The sequence below is a fragment of the Equus przewalskii genome, chromosome 17 (assembly GCF_037783145.1).
Source record: "Equus przewalskii isolate Varuska chromosome 17, EquPr2, whole genome shotgun sequence".
Taxonomy (NCBI): Eukaryota; Metazoa; Chordata; class Mammalia; order Perissodactyla; family Equidae; genus Equus; species Equus przewalskii.
In genome coordinates, this window is record NC_091847.1 from 40,705,998 (window position 1) to 40,722,789 (window position 16,792).

At 35.8% G+C, this 16,792-nt stretch overlaps 1 non-coding gene across 1 annotated transcript; it reads right to left on the reverse strand.

Moving 5' to 3' along the window:
- Nucleotides 1–15,641: 15,641 nt before the first annotated feature.
- On the reverse strand, nucleotides 15,642–15,748 carry LOC139076870 (U6 spliceosomal RNA). The gene has a single exon (XR_011528907.1). It is a non-coding gene; the product is annotated as a U6 spliceosomal RNA (small nuclear RNA).
- Nucleotides 15,749–16,792: the final 1,044 nt, after the last annotated feature.

Consider the following 16,792-nt stretch of genomic DNA (forward strand, 5'->3'; position numbering starts at 1 on the left):
CTTCCCTTCTCCAGTTCAGTTTCTACGCATTTTAGAAATTCTGCAACCCTAAAGCCTAGCATACAGGCTGACAAAGACAGAATCCTCTCATAGCAGGTGAGGAAAGGATAGAGACATGTGGAAGAGTCCCTCTCATATCTGAGGAACTGCAAGGAGACCAGGGTGGCTGGACCTGAGCAAAGAAGGAGAGTATTAGAAGAAGAGGTCAGAGAGATGGGGGTATGTGTGCGTGTGGCATATCACGCATACACTTAGAGACAGACCATTGTAAGATCTTGGACTTTTTTTTTTTTTTAAAGATTTTATTTTTTCCTTTTTCTCCCCAAAGCCCCCCGGTACATAGTTGTGTATTCTTCGTTGTGGGTTCTTCTAGTTGTGGCATGTGGGACGCTGCCTCAGCGTGGTCTGATGAGTAGTGCCATGTCCGCGCCCAGGATTCGAACTAACGAAACACTGGGCCGCCTGCAGCGGAGCGCGCGAACTTAACCACTCGGCCACGGGGCCAGCCCCCAGATCTTGGACTTTTACTCTGAGAAAATGTCAAGTTATTGGAGGGATATGAGCAAAGAAATGACATGCTATAAGTTACGTTTTTAAAAAATCTCTCTGGTGAAAAATGGGCAATAAGGGGCAAAAGCAAAAGCAGAAAGAGCAGTTAGGAGATCATTCAATAATCTAAGAGAAAAATGATGGTTGGGACCAGGGTGGTTATTGCAGAAGTAGTAAGAAGTGGTCAGATTATGCATATATTTTTATGTCTATATTCAAGAATGAGACTTATCTAACCATCCATTCACCTGCCTGCTTGTCTGTCCATCCATCCATCCATCCATTCATCCATCCATTCTTCCATTTATTCATGTGTCTATCTATTCCTATTGTAAGGTTTATATTTCAGAATTTGGATTTGGAAAATGTCCATATTTTTCTATGGTCCAAAACAGTTCAGAGAGTATGGAAATTGTATGTTCTTTGAAGTTCAAAAAATCTTGCTCATCTGATTTGCTGGACCTGACGCTTTTCTTGTAGATAAGGCTTTGACAACTTTTTATGTATCTTCCATGTTAGTGGTATGTTAAGATTGTCTATCTCTTCCTGAGTCAGTATTGGTCATTTGCATTTTTCTAGAAAGTAATTCATTTTCTTGAGATTTAAAAATGTATGCTTTGCATTGTATATAGTTTATAGTTTTAAAAATCTCTCTGTATGTTTGTGGCTATATCCTCATTATTATTATCTTTATGTATTTATGTTTTGTCTGTCTTTTGATTTACTAGACTAAGTAGAGAGTTGTCTATTTTAATGTATCTTTTTCCCCCAAAGAATAGGCAGCTCTTAAATTTCTTTGTCTATTTACCACATCTACTTGTTTTTCAGGTCACATTTTTATTTCTTTTTAAGTTATTTCCTTCTTCCTGCTTTACTTGTATTTGCTTCCCCCCCCCCACTCTTGTAATTTCTTGAATTAAATACTTAGTTCACCTTTTTTCTTGTGTTCTGAATTTGCCTCAGATAAATGCTTTAGCTACGCCTCATTGGTGTTGACATGTTATGTTATCATTATTGCTCTTTTCTTAGTACTCTATACTTTCAGATTTGTCCCAAGAGCTATTTATTAGTGATTTTTCTTTTCATTTCAAAATGATGCTTTTCAGTTTACATATTTGAAATTAATTTCTAGTTATAAAGATTTGTGGTCAGAGACTATGTCTTATATGATTTCTGTTTTATTGGAATTCACTGAGGTTTTCTTTATGGCTTAATGCAGGATCATTTTCATAAAGTTTCCATGGGTCTTTAAAATAGAGAGTGAATTTTCTGTTGAGTACTAAGTTCAATTTGTAGTTATTAAATCAACCTTATTAATTACATTATTTAGCACTTCAATTTTTATAATTTTTCCTTGATTAATATGTAAAGGAGAAAGATATTTAAGTCATCCACATTCATTGTGTTGTTTATTTACCTTTTTTACTTTATATATTTTATTTGAAGCATATAGTTTCATAACTATTATAATCTTTGTTGATTGCATCCTTCATTAATATACAATGTCTCTTTGCTATTCTGTAATTATCCCATTCAATGTATTTTTTGCCTTGAATTCTTTTTGGACTGGTATTAATATTGTAATCACTGCTTTCTTTTTCTTTGAATTTTCCTGATTCTAAGACCCTATCATTTGGTGTCACCATATAACTTTAGCTTTATTAGAAATCAATTGAGAGAAGTCAATATTGATAATTTGATTTTTCTTTAAAAATTGTGTTACGTTAAATACATAGTCTACTTATTTTACATTTTTAGAATTATCTTATAAAATTTATGTAAATTCATGTGATATGATTTCAAAATATAGGTTTGAAATGGAAAATAAATAATATGAAAATTTAAGATTATTTTTAAAAATTTGGTGTCATAATATAACATTTTAACAATGGGAAATTATAAAAGCTGCCTTCAATTTATTTTTGGTATAGATTCAGAAAGATACCTGTCTCAACAACTTTTGGTAAATAAAATACAAATTACAAATAATAGCATAAGACATATGGATGACAATGTTACAGGATTATATGTCTGTAGTTAATTATTATGTGACATAGAAAAATTTAAAGACCTCAAGCTTCTCCATTATTATTGTGTTACTTATTTTGTTTGTCTTCCGACGCTCCCTTCCTCAGATCCATTTTCTGCCCTTCTCTGTCCTGACTGTGCCCTAGGAGTCTGACCCTCTGCAAACTGCTTCACCCACTCTCCCTTGTCAACAGGCTTCTCATAGTGCTCAGCCAGTGGGAGGAATAGAAAGGAGATCGGAGGACAAGAGGAGAAAAAGGTTAGAGTATTTTTTCCCATCGATTGGGCAGCCCCATCCTTCTTGGCTTCTGTTCTTGCTGGGCTCCAGTAACACTATTTCTTCTCCTTTTCCCTTCAGGCCTAGAGTTGGTAATGGTGCTAATCTCTGGGTACCTCAACACCCCTTCTTGGTCCCATTAACCCTGCCTATACCTCTCTAAATTGTCTCTTCATAGAAGTCTCTTCAGGTGAATCATGTCAACAGAATTCTGTTTTCTTCTGGGATCCTGACTGATCCAGCACAGCATAAGCCTGGGTTTTTTTTTTTAAAGTAACGGAAAACAACCTGGCCTTTCTTGTAGAAGAAGGAGGAGGAGGAGATGGAAGAGAAGGAGGAGGAGTTGGCAGGGGAGGAAGAGGGAAGGATATCAGGGTGCAGAGAATTAATGGGAGGCTTGAGAACAAGGTTTAGAAAGTGGGCAAGAGCCGAAACGGTCTGAGAGCTAGGCAACCCGTAGTGTTGGTCACGCTATGGGAATGATCTGGTTCACATGCTTCTGCTCTTGAGATATTATTGAACTCTCTCAAAATAATTTTATTCCTGACTCAGCATCCAAAGCCCTAGGAGAAGTCAGTCATTTGCCCAGACCCTGGCTGTGATTGGGACAGGGAGAGGGGATCTCAATCATTTGGCTTCAGAAATATGATATGTCCATAGGAAAATTGGGCAGATGAGAAGGAGAGGTGGATAACAAAGACAGAGATCACCAATGTCCACCATAGATATGATCTTTAGTGGCATATTAAAGTTCAACACATACTATTATATAAAGGCTTACTATAATACATTATGGACTTAACAGGTGGTGGGGTTAAGTGACTCTCTTAATTACTAGGTAATTATTTGCTCATTCATTTATTGATTTCACCTGTGTGTCTGCAATTGAACAAGAGCCATTGGTTAAGTTATCCAGGGTGTTTCCTTAGATTTCATTTCTATAAACCCAATAAATTAACATTCAAGTAAAGCAAATATACACATCGCAAGAAGTTCAGAATTTTATGAATCAGATTCACATCTAAATATGCTATACTCAGTCTTTCCCAAGACATAATGTTGTCAGAGGTTGTTGATAATCCTCACAAACGAATTTGTTCTTGGTTATCAGGATACTAAGCCCATATTGAAAATCAATGTTAGTTCAAGAATTCTCACTTCAAAATGCAGCTTGTTTTGAGCTCCAGGAATTGTGCAGGAGAAGGAAAAAGGAATGATTTGTGATCTGAGGAATATGTTTTGACAGCCCAAACCCAACACACATTCAAAAATTTTCACAGGGGCTTTAAAGATGACCTTGCTGGGAACGGGACAGCAATCTTCATCTGGTGAAGACAGGGTGACAAACACTGCCTAGAAAGATACACAGACTAAATTTAAGGTAAGAAGAATTTTGGATTTTACCAGATGTGTGCTTTGGCCTTCTGAAAATACAGTTTAAAATGCTGGCATCTCAGCAATAAATATTGGAGAACCTGGAGACTAGGCATCAGATGGCGGCGCTATCAATAAACCTTCAAGAACAGGAGAAGATTCAGCTGCTGTAAAAGGGAGCATTGGCTCCTGCTGCCCCCAAACCATGGATTGTTCGTTGAAATGACTCTCCAACAGCCTCCTTGCAAGCTGGTTCTGGAGCTGGTCCACAGGGTATAATTATGAGATTCCTAAGCTCCCATTCTGCTGTTAGCCAGAAGTAAAGGTCATCTAACTTACAGTTCAGCTAGAAATCCTTGTCCTGAGGAAAGTATGAAGGAACAGGAGTAGGGGAGGCCTTGTGTTTCAATTCATAAACTTTTTCCTTAAAATGAAACATTGGTAGAAATCGTTCCACTGCTCCTCCTTGTTTCATGGGTATAGAAATAAAGTGCCAGATACTTAAATGTACGAAAGGAAAACTTCAAGCTTATGTTCAAAATAGAACACATAGCCTCTAAACTATAAAATCATAGTAAACTGTGATGGACATTTCTTTAATATAACTTTAAGAACTTTATAGTCATTATTATCTTCATTAGCCTAGAAGTATTATGGGACAAAATGGGTCACAATGCTGCTGGAATTAGTTAGAAATCTTAAAAGCCTTGTTTCATTTTCAAAATGAAAGATTTCTTTCCAGGTTTTTTAAAAGAAAGCATTAGGTTGAACATTTGAAGAGAGAGGCTAATCTTGGGGGTACTTCTGACTTAGAAAAATAAAAATCCATTCTCTCAAAACTGATGTGAGTTTCAAGGATTATTTCTTGTTCAAAGATGTTTTTACATGTTTTGAGCCTATTAGAAATATTTTAAAAGATCAGAAATGAATGCCTATATGGGGCATTCCATATGTACCACACTGTTCTAAGCCATTAAATCGGAAGACATGACCCTGCCTTCAAAGGACTCACGATTTAAAAAGCATAGATTACAGATAACCCAACATCGGTGGTGGAGGACAAGAAAGACCAGGCCAGGAGGCTGAGGTCCTGGCCTTACCAACACTTCATTTGAACCTTGTTGAAGTTAACTAAACATGTAGTATCTGTTTCCTCATGTTTCAGTGGTAAGGTAATAATATCTGCCCTCCTTAGCTCATGGGTTCCTGTATGGAAAACACGAGATAACGACTATAAACATTCCTAAAAATTCTAATGCCTTGTTGTTATTTATATCAGGCTCGGAAAGACTGCAAAGGAGAGTGCATTTCCTTATAAATAGCTTTAAGAAGCATAGTTAATATTTGTAAACTCTGAAAATCTCTTCGGTCCAAAACTGCAGAACTGTGTTTTTAGCTACAGCTTGGGCTGTGACTTCAGAGGAAGACGTAAGTTATACCTCCTCTAACCAGAAGCAAAATGCTGATATTTTGAAGAACTTTTTTTCCCCATTTTATTGAGAAATAATTGGCATATGTCACTATATCAGTTTATAACCAGCACGATGGTTTGATTTACATATTTTGTGAAATGATTACCACAATAGGTTTGGTTGACATTAGTCATCTCATACAGAGATAATAAAAAAAAAAGAGAAAAAATTTCTCTTTGTGATGAGAAGTCTTAGGATTCACTCTCTTAACTTTCCTACATATCCTACAGCAGTGTCAAGTATAGTCATCATGTTGTACATTACTTCGCTAGTACTTACTTATCTTATAACTGGAAGTTTGTACCTTTTGACCACCTCCCTCCATTTCTACTTTCCCCACCCTCAACAAATCTGATCTCTTTTTGTATGAGTTTGGTGGGGTTTTTTGTTTGTTTGTTTTTCACATCAAAGAATGTTTTTACTGACACTCAGAGAAATGTGGGAAGTAGCAAAATCCAAGAGGAAGAGGAAGATTATACTTTTTAAGTCCTGAAATATAAAAACTTTGGCTTTGGCTTTGGCTTAGGGCCTTTTGGGGTAATTGACAAAGTAGTTTAATCTACTTTATTGAACCTTTGGAATGTCAGGTATAGAATAACACTTTTTAGGGATGCAATGATACTTGAATATATTTGAAATTTATATAAGATATTGTTGACTTACAGAGAAAAAATGTGGAGAGCTGAGAAAATACATTAAAGGCAGAAGACATTGGTTTCAATTCTAGGTTCATTCATGATAAAATGAAACCTTGAATGTAAAAAACTATTCCCACAAGAGTTAAAGGTGTTTTGTGCCACTGCATCTTAGCATCTTAGTGTTTGCTAGTGTGTCTCTGAGTTTCTGCTGCCTTGATCAAGTCTATTTCCAGGTATTTCACGTTTAAACTTCCCAAGAGAAGATTGGCTGGATGATCACTTTATTCAGTATTTGGCAATCCTCTAGGTCTCAAAACAGGGCACTTAGAAGTCACTGGTAAGTCAACTGCTGTTCCAATTAGTCGTGGCTGTGGTGATGGGGTCAAATGATGCAAAGCACACCCTGGTGATTCTAGTGCACTGAGTTTATGCAAGAAGTGCAGGAAACATTAGTTGGGGAGTGGGGGAGTGAGACAGGGAAGGAAAGGCAGCCAGTAAAGGGTGCATTATCAAGCACTGTGGGTGACTGGAGTTTAATCCCATGGGGAAATCCAGGAAAATGGCATAAAACACATGTCTCAGTGTTATCTCAACAAAGGGCAAGGGAGCTGGGGTATTTATACACCAACTCTCCTTTAATCAATGGTTAAGGGCTGCAGGGAGGGAGGTAGAAGAGGGATGTTCATTTTTCCATACTCCAGTGTTTGCGCCCTCAGGCCAAGAGATGCAGTTGAAAGTGCTGGAGCTCACTGAAGTGCTCAGGCCTGAGGGATCTGAGCTGGTACTGTAGCATTTACTGCACTCAGTGCCTCTGTGTAAGAAATCACTCGTAGCAACCTTCCCCTAGAAAGGCTCTTCACGTGTAGGCTTCAAGGCTTGTCCAATACCATTTTTATTAAGGCAGTAATTCAATTTAAATTTTAAATTTAATTTAACATGGGTGGTATTAGATTTTTGTGTTTGACTTTTTGGACAACCTTTATTTGTATATACAAGTTTAAGTGCCTAAAACCCTTCTTTATATTGAATTTAGATTTTTTCATACATTAGCTGATGGATGAATATTAAGCTTTTCTGTGGGAATTCTGGGTGCTCATTAATAGCTCAGTTTTGGCAGCATTGACACTTTTTGTCAATTAGTTGAATTGGGCAATTAGTTGTCTATTTTATTTTGATTTTTGCCCCAATTTTAATGAAAAGTAGAAGTGTTAATATTAATCATGGGGACATTCATATGCTTAATAAAATAGAGACAAAGATGCAAACCATAAAGCATGCCAAAAATGGAAATCTTTAGTCACATTTGAACTTAAGCTTTGTTTTCAATTTCAAGAACAAAATTAACAAGAACAAAGCACAAGATTATGATTCAAATGTAAGGTGAGATTAGGATTTTTATATTTTTTAATTTTTGAGAACAGCACTCTTTAAGAAATATGTCTATTGTTTGACTTTCACTTTTCAACTTTTGTGCATGTTGTTTCAGGAGTGTGCAGAGACAGAAATTAGAGACTCCATAGTAAAACTGCTTTCTGGGAAAATAGAAATGCTTGAAAATGTCATTTTACTAAAGGTGAAATTGAGCCCTGGTAGAGATGGAGTGCCTCACCAAGAGACCATGGATTTGGAACTGGCCCTCAGCATCTGAGTTCTGTCATCCCACCAAGTTGCAATGTCGGGCAGGCCCAGTAGCCATCCAACATGATATGGCAGTGATACACTTGGGGTTGAGCACAAGCAGGACCAGAGGGCACAAGCAAGCTGTGGGAGCAAAAACCCCAGACCCCATGTCTGAAGAAGCACCTCAGCTGACACTTGTGGTTGTATGGGAATTCATTACCACCAGCTGATGGAAGAGGAAATAACCTAAATTTAGCTTATAGGTGGATCTGCCTTATTTGTGGGTACAAACCAAGAATTCAAGAGTGACCTTGAAATGATGTGATACAAACAGGGGATCGCATAGCCTTAGAAGACTACGGCATCTTCTCTGCTGTAAAGTGGATCCCCTGGTCTGTGTGGGAATCCTCTGCTGGTGGACCAAACACCCTATTAGCCTTCATAGTGATCTAGCTGGGATCCTGCAGGTAGGAAAGGCAAACCTATAACTGGAATATGTATCTACTCCTGGTAGGACAAATTTCTGGCCCTTCCAGGATGAGGGTCCATGTAGCCAATGACTGAGACTGCTGATGTCAGCTGTCCAAGTCATTTTGTCTGCTTAGTTGATTAGGGTCTCCTCTATGTTGAATGGCCCTCTTTTGGGTGCAGATATGTGAAACATAGATCTTCACATTGCACCCACTCGTGTATGTTGATCCACATGTCTCTATCTTACACCTCATTGTACTTAATCTTCAAATTTTTTGTTTTCCAGGCCTCTAAACAGTTGACCATTTTTTGGCCTCTGGCCAAAAAGCTAAGCTTGTTGCCACCTTCTCTGAATCATGTATACTGTAACCTTGGGCCACTCCCCCTTGTACCCAAAGTGGACATAGCCAAGTGCTAGGAGCATTTATATATATTTACATTTCTATGTTTTTGTTTCTCTTGAGTAAATATCTAGAAGTGGAATTGCTGGCTCATATGGTAAGTGTCTGTTTAACTCTATAAGAAACTGCCGATGTGTTTTCAAAGTGGCTGTAGCCTTTTGCATTCCCACCAGCAAAGCATGGGGATACACACTAAGGCTTCGACTTTTCAATCTTTAACTTCAGCTATTTAAATTTTGGTATGCCTTAGCATCTCATTGTGGTTCTAATTTGCATTTTCCTTGGAACTAATGGTGTTGACTACCTATTTATGTCCTTAATGGTTGATTATATTTCTATTTTTGTGAAGTAGCTATTCAAATCTTATGCCCATTTTAAAGAATTGGATTACTATTTTTTTTTATTATTGAGCAATAAGATTTCTTTACATAATTTAGATTCAAGAAATATTTTCTCCCAGTCTGTGGCCTGCCTTTTCATTTCTTAATGGTATCTTTTGAAGAGAAAAATTTTTAATTTTGGAGAAGTTCAGTTTATCAAGTTTTTCTTTTATGTCTTATGATTTTTGTGTCCTAGCCAAAAAAATCTTTGCCTACCACAAGGTTGCAAGATTCTCTCTTATGTTTTTATCTAAAAGTTTTATAATTTTAGTTTTCATGTAGGTCTATGATTTATTTAGAGATTTTTTTGGTTGTGTGTATAGTGTGAAGGAAATATCAATTGACTTTTCTTTATGTGGATATCCAGTTGTTCCAGCACTGTTTGTTGCAGATTGTGCTTTTCACACTGAGTTGCCTTGGCACCTTGGTCAAAAATCAATTTACCATATATGTGTGGGTCTATTTCTAGACTTTCTATTCTGTCCCATTTATTTATACCTTCCTTTTTATGCCAATACCACACTGTCTTTTGCTTTACAGTAAGTCTTAATTACTTTAGCTTTATAATGAGTTTTGAGATTAGACATACAAGTTCTGCAACTCTGTTCTTCTTTTTTAAAATTGTTTTGTCTATTCTAGATCTTTGTAATTTCTACATAAAAAGTCTGCTGGTATTTTGACTAGGCTTGCACTGAATCTGTAGATCACTTTGAGTAGAAATGACTTCCGAACCATATTGAGTCTTTCAACCCAGAAACATATTATATTTCACCATTTATTTAGATATGTTTAATTTCTTTTTGCGTTTTTCAGTGCACAGGTCTCATACATATTTTTATTAAATATATCTCTAGGTGTTTCATGTGTTGGATGCTACTGTAAATGGAATCATTCTTTTAATTTTATTTTCCAATTGCTTGTTGATTATATATTGAAATACATTTGGCTTATATATATTTGCTTTGTATTTAGCAACCTTGCTAAATTCACTTATTAATTCCAGTAACTCCTTTGTAGAATATTTAGGATCATGTCATTTTACTTCTCTTTCAATTTTTATTTATTTATTTGTTTGTTTGTTTGTTTGTTTGTGTGGCTTATAGCATGGGCTAGAAGCTCCAGTATAATGCTGAAAAAAAGTGGTTTGAGTAGACATCCTTTTTTTGTTTCTGATTATAAGGGAAAAGCAATCTTTTACTATTAAATTTGACATTGTCTGAGATTCTTATAGATGTCCTTTATCAGGTTGAAGAAGTTCTTTTTTATTTTTGAAAAATCTTTGTTGAGATATAATTCATATACCATAAAATTCAGAGTTGTGCAACCATGACCACAATCTAAGTTTACAACATTTTCATTACCCCAAAAAGTAGCCCTGTACCCACTAGCAATCCCTGCCCCTCCTCCCACCCCGCCACCTCTCCCAGTGGCAACCGCTAACTTACGTTCTGTCTCTATAAATTTACCTATTCTGGACAGTTCACATAAAGAGAATCATGCAATATATGTGGTCTTTTGTGACTGATTTCTTTCACTTTGCATAATATTTTCAAGATTCATATATGGTGTAGCATATAATCCACTCCTTTTTATTGCTGAAGAATGATAATAATAATAACAATGATAGTAATGATAATGCCTTATGGTATGTTTTCTTTATTCACTCATCAGTGGGTTGTTTCCACTTTTTGGCTACTATGAATAGTGCTGCTATGAACATACAGGTACAAGTTTTTGTGTGGACATATGTTTTCTTTTCTCATGGGTATACAGCTAGGAGTAGAATTGCTAGGTCATATGGTAAATCTATGTTAAACATTTGAAGAACTGTGAGACTGTTTTCCAAAGAGGCCAAAACATTTTAAATTTCTGCCAGCAACGTATGAGGGTTCCGATTTCTTCATATCCTAGGTAACACTTGTTATTATCTGTCTTTTTTATTATAGTCATCCTAGTGGGTATGAAGCGGTGTCTCACTGTAGTTTTGATTTCCATTTCCCTGATGACATTCTTGGTGTGATGTTTTGAAAACAAATAGAACTGTACAGAAAATTTAAATATAACTCAGTAGTTTTACTGTTAATAGTAAAATTATTATTGTAATTTTGAAGCTATTTCTTACATGGTAGAGTGAAGCAAATGAGATAATTTGTTAATGTTATTTATTAGGAAGCAAGATCTTTTAATGTAAGCAGTAGGAGGTAAAAGAGAAAATTAAAGAAGGTAAGGGAAAAGGCCCTCTGCTATTTAAATCTGAACTGAACATCTCAACATAAAACTCTTGATTTTATATTAGACTTTACCCATTGAAACAGTGTAGAATCAATGACACCCCAGTAACAACAGTTATACTTAACATCCTCATCTTGTTTCTAAATACCTTGGAGCTGAAAGGAATCAGCTCCTTGGAGAAATGACCGATCCTTAGACATACGACAGGAAAAGTACAAAGCGAATCTGGGATGTTTTGCAGTTGTAGAAAGCAAGGAAGTGCTCAAAGACCAGTGGGCATGTGAGCAAAGTATATAAGAGTCAGATTGAAGAGGCTCCCATTGGCCAAATTTGGGACAATTTTAGGGTTAGAAAGAGTATCAACTGTCATTGATTATAGTTCACAGATCCGTAGTGCAAAAGAGTAGGAGAGAGCGCGCATGCCTCATTTGTCACATTGAAGGTGACTTTGACGTCAAGTCCTCACTGTGAAAATCTGTAATTAAAGGAAAAGAATAATCATTTACCATGTCTCTTTAGAAGATGATAAGGGGAAGCTCTTCTTTATAGAAGAATGTCAGCTAACAAATGTAGAAGAACTGAGAGAATTAGAAAACTGTCATTTTGCAATTCCCAATGAAATAGTTGATTTTTGGCAGAATGATCCATGGGTGCTAAGACTGAAATCATTAGGTGAAAGGTAGTTGTAGAGAAGGACTGTCTCATGATGCCTAAATATCCCGTTACTGCTAATTGTTGGGGGGAAAACAAAACTTCTTTTACAATAGGAGAATCTGGTTGTCAACTCTTAACTGAATCAACTTACAGTAAAGTTCAAATGATGTCTTTTCCAGCAAGAGGATCCATTCTATGATTATGTGTTGCACCCAGTTGCCAGGTCTTTATAGTCTCTCTCAGTCTGGAACACATTCTTTGCCTATCCTTGAGATCCACGCCACTGACATTTTTGTAGATTACAGTGAATTCCTTTTTCAGAATGTGCCTGAATTTGGGTTTGTCCAATGTTTTTTCATGATAGAACCCAGGTATATCAGAGAAGCGAAGCTGTGTTCTCACTGCATGCTATCTGGTATTACACGGAGTCCATTTGTACCATTACTCATGAACTTAACTGTGAGTACTTAATTAAGAAGTGTTTGCTGAATATCTCCACCTTCAAGTTACTTTTCTTTCCCTTTGTAAATTAGTAAGCATTTTTTGAGGAGACGCTCCTGAGAGTATGTGAATATTTAATTTCTTATTCAACTTTTACCCATGAGTTCTAGCATCCATCGATATTTATCTGAATCATTACTCTGATGATTGCCAAATGATTTTCTAATTCCATTATTTCTTCTGCATTTATTTTTCAGCTTTCTGTGGTAAGAAATCTCTTTTTCATCTCCATATTTGTTTACTTATTTATGTCAGTGTGGACTCAGGGACTCCTATTTTATTCAATTACTTGTAATCTGTCACTATTTTTATTTATTTTGATGCTCAGATTGTCCCAGAGTTGGATATTAGAAGTTCCTGCAAGCTGCCTTCCATATGTCCTTTTGACATGTCCCATCACTCTTTGAGCATTTTCTTTTTTTCTTTTTTTTTGAGGAAGTTTGACCCTGAGCTAACATCAGTTGCCAATCTTCCTCTTTTTGCTTGAGGAAGATTGTTACTGGCTAACATTTGTGCCAGTCCTCCTCTACTTTATGTGGGATGCTGCCACAGCATGGCTTGATGAACCATGTGTAGGTCTGTGCCCAGGATCCAAACCCACAAACCCTGGGCCACTGATGTGGAGCATGCGAGCTTAACCACTACACCACCAGGCCAACCCCTGAGCATTTGCTTACTTTCTGGCATAATAAGATGTTCCAGGCTCATCTTGTATCTTTTCTGTCCACTCCTGCAATTAGCCATTTCTCCAAGAAGTCTTGGTTCCTTTTAGTGGAGAGTTTGATTTGGAAACCAGGATTTGGGTGTGACTGTGCTCATGGTTATTGGAGTATTACTGCCCCCAGACCCTCTCAGTGGGAGCAGCAGGAGGTATACAGACAAATCTTTATACATATATATCTCCTTGAGTTCAAGTAACTCCAATTTCATTTCAATACTGCAGGAGTCATTCTACTTTCATCTTTTCCATGTTCGTATTCCCCATCTCCGTCAGTGAGAACTCAGCTCCAGGGGCTCTCCCTGCCATCCCATTATGACAGTGTCCTTGTGTGGGACACAGGTACTGGCTGACACTGAAATGTCCTTCTTCCCATTCTGACACTGTTCTTATTCTTACCAACTGCCACTGGGCTTCCCCTGATGTCTCACTCTGATACTGTTCTCATGCGGGCTGTTATTATCCATCTTGTTTCTTATGGTAATGGAAGTAATTCTAATGATTCTTCATTATGTATGATGCTAGATTTTGGTTATGTGTATATATATGTATATATGCAGACATATATACATATATGTGCATATATATATGTTTTTTAAACTAGGGAAGGACGTTCAACTTTGCAAAATACATTTTTGCCATTTATTCAGGTGATTAAATAGGATTTCTCCTTTAACTTATTAATGAGATAATAATAAATTGATAGATATTCTAATTTTGAACTATCCCTTGCATTCCCAGAATAAACCCTGTTTGATCATTGTATATTAATCTGTTAATTTGCTTATATTTTATGGCGTTCCTGCAGTCGTCAATGGGACTCATGGGCCTGGTGCTTCAGTGACAGGTTAATCTTTGATCACCTTCTCTAGTTCTTACTAGTAATTGGTCTGTTTGTTTTAAAAAAATCTTTCCTAGGGTCAGATTTGATAATTTATATTTCATTAGAAACTGATTTATTTTGTCTAGATTTTCAAGTGTATTTGCATAATTTTATGCAAAGTATGTTCTTAGACCTAATTATTGTTTTAAACCATTCTAAGTGCTGATCTTGTGTTTATGGTTTTCTCACACATCCTTTAAAAAATGAGACAAGCTACCATCTTATCCACTTTGTTGATATTTTTCAAGTAATCAGTTGTGTTTGTTTCATTTATATTTTGTTTCAAAATCATAAATACATGATTTTGTCTTTAATTTCTTTTTTCTGCTTTCCTTAGGTATATAGTCTTATTCTTTTTCTTACCTCTTGCTTTAAATATGAACTCATTTATTTTCTTTCATGTTTGTTAATTTATTAAGGCTCTGAATTATTGTTCCTCAAAGCATTGCTTTTAGCCATAACACATGGATTCTGATGCATAGTGTTTTCATTAATATTATTTTCTAAATATCCTTCAATTTCAGTTTCTATTGCCTTTAAGTCAACTTTTTAAATAGCCTTAATTTTTAAGCAGTTGGGGATTTTGTTTTTCTATTAAAAAAAAAATCAATTCTACTTTCTTTGCACCATAATTTGAGAAGATGATCTGTGTTGTTTTTATTTGTCATATTTTTTGAGAGTATTTTGGAGTCCTACATAAACTAAATTTTTGTGAATGTTCTTTGGGTACTTAAAGACGGAGTATTCTTTATTTTCAGGGTGAAGGGTGTGGTATATCTCAGAGAGATTAAAATTTTAGATTGACTTTATGAATTATAGAATTCGATCCTATATATTTACCTTTTTGCTGTTTTCTTGATCTGTCACAGGTCAAGAGAATAAGTGAACTTTCCCTGTTACTTCTGTATTTCTCTCTATTTCTCCTTGTATCTTATGCAGTTTTTACTTTAAGAATTTTCCTGCTAGGATCTTTGGCATTAATGATCTATGACAGGTCTTCACTGAGATTGACTCCCTTATTATTATAAAGAGAACTTATTTGTCTTATTTAATGCTTTCTGCTGTGAATTCAACTTTGTTTGATCTTAATAACGTAACCACTCTATTAGCCTTTTTAAGGTAATTACCTGACATAAATGCGCAGTATTTAATCTTGCCTGAAATGTATCTCTCGCCTGCAACAAATAGTTGAGTTTAGTTTTCTAAACCTGAGAATATTTTCCTTTTAATAGGTGGGCTTTTTTCTTTTCTTTTTTTTCTTTTTTCTTTTTTTTTTTTATTGAGTTAATGATAGGTTACAATCTTGTGAAATTTCAGTTGTACATTATTGTTTGTCAGTTGTGTTGTAGGTGCACCACTTCACCCCACCTTTCTCCTGGTAGCCACTAATCTGTTCTCTTTGTGTACATTTTTAAATTCCTCATATGAGTGGAGTCATACAGAAAAAATATGGAATGCTTCACGAACTTGCGTGTCATCCTTGCGCGGGGGCCATGCTAATCTTCTCTGTATCGTTCCAGTTCTAGTATATGTGCTGCCGAAGCGAGCACTTAATAGATGGGCTTTTACATATATTGTTACACTTACATAAATTGTTACACAGATGTGTTTGGTATTAGTTCTCTTATCTTGTGTGATTTCTGCTGTTACTGCTTTATTTTCTGTCTTGCTAAATTATCTATCCTTTTAAAATTAAATGTGTACGTGTCTTTTCGTTCTGATAGTTCAGAAGATTTATAAAGTATTTTTAAGCCCTTTAGTGGTTACTTTATAACTTTTAATAATATACTTAAGCTTACATTTTTTGATTTGTCAACTTTTGACACTACCTACCTATTGCCTCCCTGCTATGAATGAGAAAACTAACTTGTGTTCACTTCCATACACCTCTCATCCAACACCTAATTTTAATTAATTGTATTACTTTCTTTAATTCTTCTTTACAACTATAATTTACATGATGTATAAACTGGTTTCTTTTTTGAACATCAGATTTATTAAGATATAATTTACATACAGCAAAATTCATCCTTTTTAGGTGTATAGTTCTCTGAGTTTTGATAAATGGGTACAGTAGTATAACCAGTAGCACAATGACCATATGGTAGAATATTTCCCTCACACCATAAAGTGCCCTGTAGGCCTTTGTAATCAATCTCCTACCCCACCCCTAAACTCTGGCAACAACTGATTTGGTTTTTATCCCTACAGTTTTGCTTTTCAGGAATGTCATATACATTGAGTAATCCATTATGTAATCTTTCGTGTCTGCCTTCTTTCACCTAGTATAATAAGTTTGAGATTCATCCATGTGGTTGCATGTGTCAGTAGTTTCTCCCTTTATGTTGTTAAGCATGGTTATGTCACAATTTGTTTATCCATTCCCAGGTGAGTGGACATTTGGATAGTTTCTGGTTTTTAGGGATTATGAATAAAGCTGCTTTAAACATTTGCGCATAGGCACTTGTATGGACATATGTTTTCATTTCTCTTGGATAAATACCTATTACTGGATTGCTGAGTGTATGTTTAACCTTATAAGAAACTGTCAAACTGTTTTCTAAAGTGGCTTTTCTATTTTACATTTCCAGCAG